The sequence below is a fragment of the Sinocyclocheilus grahami genome, unplaced genomic scaffold (assembly GCF_001515645.1).
Source record: "Sinocyclocheilus grahami isolate Dianchi unplaced genomic scaffold, SAMN03320097.WGS_v1.1 scaffold4463.1, whole genome shotgun sequence".
NCBI classification, from domain to species: domain Eukaryota; kingdom Metazoa; phylum Chordata; class Actinopteri; order Cypriniformes; family Cyprinidae; genus Sinocyclocheilus; species Sinocyclocheilus grahami.
The window spans coordinates 7,951-12,461 of NW_015509397.1; positions in this window are offsets into that span (position 1 = coordinate 7,951).

Consider the following 4,511-nt stretch of genomic DNA (forward strand, 5'->3'; position numbering starts at 1 on the left):
TGTTAAAGTTCTCACGCCCAGCTGCTGTCTGTAAAATGACAGATTTAAGCCATTGCTCATAGAGTATTGATTATAGCCCTTATGACAGGGTTAAAACGAAAATCTTTAGTGATGCTTCCTGACGAGACGTCAGATTAACCCGTTATATTCACTGAAAATCAATAAGATTGATACAAATAACACAACGTTTAGATACCGTTTTTTCTGTAATATTTTCTTTAATAACCTATTAATAATAAAAAAAAAACAGCAACAGATTTTCTTAATGTGCGATGACTCTTAATGTCTCTTAATGTCTGGTGACATCGACTCGCCTTCAAAACTGCTGCTGAGTGGATCACGCGCACCACATAGCTAGAGTGTTCATTTATTTGCTGATGTGTTTATCGAGTGTATTAGAGGCAGTGATGCCCCTCTTTAAAGCACATGGTTGGCATTCCATTGACTTGGGTGGTTGTAACCATGCCTAGATGTCCGATTCGCAATAGAATCATTCTTTTGAGCCGGTTCGTTTGAATGATTCTGTGAAAGCAATTCTCGAAGCAGCAGAGCAAAGGAATTCACTGACATAGAACATTTCATAAAGAGGAAGCTAAATATAGCTTTACAACTGGGGAAAGTAGTGATATTATATATTGATATAATTTCATCAATTAAATGACCATTGAAAAACATATATTAGGCTAGTTCATATAGTATATCGTTCTTATAATTCGTTTGATTACATTTAAGCGTGCATTTTAATTGCGTTTATAAATTTAAACACTGTATTGTTTTGTATGAATTTTAAAGTAAAATGGCTATTAAATAATGTATTATTATAAAATATAATATTAACAGATAGGCCTAAGTGATACAGCACCTTTCTCTCTATTTTATAATTTCATTCTTATTTTATCATACGACCACACTTTTTTAGAGTTTCTTATTATTTTAATATTTATAATATTTTATTGATAGAATATGTTTTTATTTTTTTAGTATATTTATTTTCACATAAAACTGCTACCATTAACGTTTGGCTACAATATGGCTATAGCAAAAACAGCCTAATGTATATAATTTGTTGGGAAAACATAGAAATATAAACAGCATGTAACCACATATGTAGCCTATTTATCTACAAAAACCACGTAAACATCGCGCTAGGGCATCCGAATATAAGCTATGGAACGAATTGGTGAATCGTCTTTCAAACGGCCCATTGAGATGAGCCGTCCGAGCGAACCGATTCTTTAGAATGAACCGATCTTCCCAACCCTATCATTTACGCCCATGAGCTACATGCGATTTATGACCTCTTGCGGTTCTCGTTTCTTTCCTCACAGACTGCGCTTTGGCTGAGGGGTTGCTCTCGTATTATTGCAAAAAGAAACGGATATGTTCGATGTCAAAGCGAATGATTTTTGTTTTGAGTGCGTGGTCCGCATGGAAACAACGAACGGCTTGCAGGAATGACAGATCATTATTCCTTTTCACATTGCGTTGGATTTGATGCAGTAAGAGGGTAAATTGATGCTTATGTTCAACTTTAATCCTGATTGACTAATTTTCTTTATTTTGTTTATAAATAATCATGACAAAAAAAGGCGTGGGGTTATCTCTGACCAAAATCTTGAATATCTTTAAAAGGATATTTGGGGGTCAGCAGTCAGGATTAATCTTTCTCCTCTTCCATAGCCTGCACATATGCATGTGCTTATCCTAATGATTTCTGGCTGACTTTACCTACATGACTTCAACACTTTATTCTCTGACTTTCTTCTGTAATAGTAAATGTGGAATAGCAAATATCCCTGATAGCACACTTACATCATGGATATGTCTATTTGACATCTGCAAGAGATATTTTTTAGAGTGTTTGCTTATCTGCAATATGTCTTTAGGACGTTTCCTATCAGATGTCAACTATATTTTTAGAAGATGCCTTTAAGATAGAATGTATGTAAAACTGACATCTAAAAGATGTCTATCAGATGTGTGTACACAGCAGATGCTTTCCAGATGAAGCAATCTTTAACACATCTTGCAGACGTACGTGTGCTATCTGAGGTTTTTTTTAAGGTCAGTGTTTAGTTGCAGAGAGAATCTTTTCAAAATTAAGGTGATGTGAATTAATTTTATTGGGCATGCACTTACAGTTTGCTTAAGATACAGGTGTCTTAACTTGATGTGAATTGCTACGAACCACATTTTACAATTACATATTCCTTCGCTTGGCTTGTACAACAGGAATGAGTTTGTGTCTATCACACTGTTCACATATGACATAAATTCTCATCTCTGGACTTTCTTATGCTTCTTGGTCTCTTTAGGAAACTACTGCCAGGTAAGGATGTTGGACTCATTGAAAGATGTCATGCATTTCAGGGGAGACTGTATTGTAAAACCTAAAAAAGTATTTAAACTTGAGTTAGAATTGTGTTAGTAACACTTTAGCAAACAGGTGTTTTACCAGAGGATGTTGCTGTTGTATGCTGTGTGGTTTTGACTGATAAACAGTGGAAGCCTCTGGAAGTGGAAGTGTTTCTCCTCTTGAAGCACTAGAAATAAGTAACGAGGCAGTCTTTCTTGTAACGCAGACATTTTATGTCTTTTGCACATCAGAAAACTACTGACTTGCAAACGCTGGCTTTTAATCTGTCAGTACAACTCTTGCATTTTATATCTGACAGCACATGAATTATGCATTGTCCTGTCTAAAAGTTTTACACTCTCATGCGGTAAAATAGCACTAAACTTTATCTGAAGAACACCGCAAAGGAACAAGACTTCCACATTGTTGTTTGGGTACCTGTAATGTATTTATGAACCGGCTTTCTGCTAGACACACATTCAACACACTCTATGCATGTCTTGAAAATGGGATCATTTCTTATGTTTAATGTTTCATTGTTTAAAAAAAAAACATGCAAAGGAAGAACACGGAAAGGCATGGAGCCTGAAAACACTGGGCTTGATAAGACGTTCAGAAACTCTCACTCTGTTTTAATTTCATAGTATCTTATACTGTCTATCACAACACATGTTGAACTTTCAACACTTAGTGTCTTAGTATAATAACACTAGTATCCCTTGCCTTCTAGCAAAGGCTTCCTCAAGCAGCACCCAGGGAAGGGAGTGTTAACAATCCTTATAACAGTTAAACTGCTGGGAAGAATTGCTGTAAACTGTGTCATTAGAGCTCATGTGTTGGCCCTAGCTGCAATCACTATGCTAACCACACAAGCATATGGTGTTTTTATAGTGAGATGAAGAGCAATGGGGAAAAATGTTAAGTTAGCCTATATACTGTGTATCACTCTGAATGGCTGGTACAAGCTTCAGACTGTTTTGTTTCACAAGCACATTAATGAAACACTTTAGGAATGAAAGTCCGTCTAGTAAATGAGGATTACACTTTTTATTTTTTAAACAGCAGCGTTTGTGATGTTTTTGAGTATTATTGTTGTTTGTGGGTGTGTATGGTGGTTTCTCCACATCTGTTCCTTAGAGATGGAATGCACTTACAGCTGGAGAAAGAGCGAGAGTTCAGGATAGCGTTCTGTATGGGACTGGATTGTGCTGGCTAAATATAGAGCTACCAATGTTTCTGACACAATTATTTAATTTCCATCAGGCCTCAACATCCAGATTAAAGAGAGCGAGGTTCTGTAATGCAATTTTTCTGTTGTGCTACTGTAACTCGCTGTCACTCTCTCTTTCTCTGGCCATTTTGCCATAATATACATGCACACACACAAACATGCTGTTTACATATTCGTGATTCCAATAACTTTTTGGAAATGCTGTTGTAGTCTCGGAGAAGCGCCAGTGTGTGTTGAAGACATGGCAAGTGGGAAAGTTGATTATTGTTTAATATTTATTGATTTACTTTGCATTTTTACATGACAAATAAAACGAATATCAGGATTTGCAGGATAGAATAGAACCTGTGCCACCCATATGAGCACTATATCTTCAGTTATTTAGATTTTTTTAAACGGTACAATACTAAATTTAAAATTATCTTAGCAGTAACATTAGTACATATGCAGATATATAGGTAAAATAGTATAGAAGTATACAATTGGCCATAATATTTGTAACATTTGACATGACTTAAAAATTACATGAAGACATTTTATAGACATTTTTACATTATACATATTTTACAATTACATATATAGAGAGAGAAATAGAGTGTTTATACATCATATTTAACATATTATATATAGCAATAAAATACTGTTCCTTTCACTCTCGCTGTCCCTCCCCCCTCTGCTTTCATTCTTTCTGCTCTCTGATTCTGTCTCTCTTTCTGCCTGTCTTGTATTCTTGTTTAGTAGGTGAAGAACTGTTATTGTTCTGCCATGTTTGATCATCCATGACTGCCTCTAGGGCAACTGTGAAAGACTTGCATGTGCATGTGTGTTTCTACATGAGAGTATATGATATGCATTACTCAGCGCTTTGAACATATGTTAACGGCTTCGCTGAGTCTCTCTGTCAAATGATGTGTGTGTTCATGT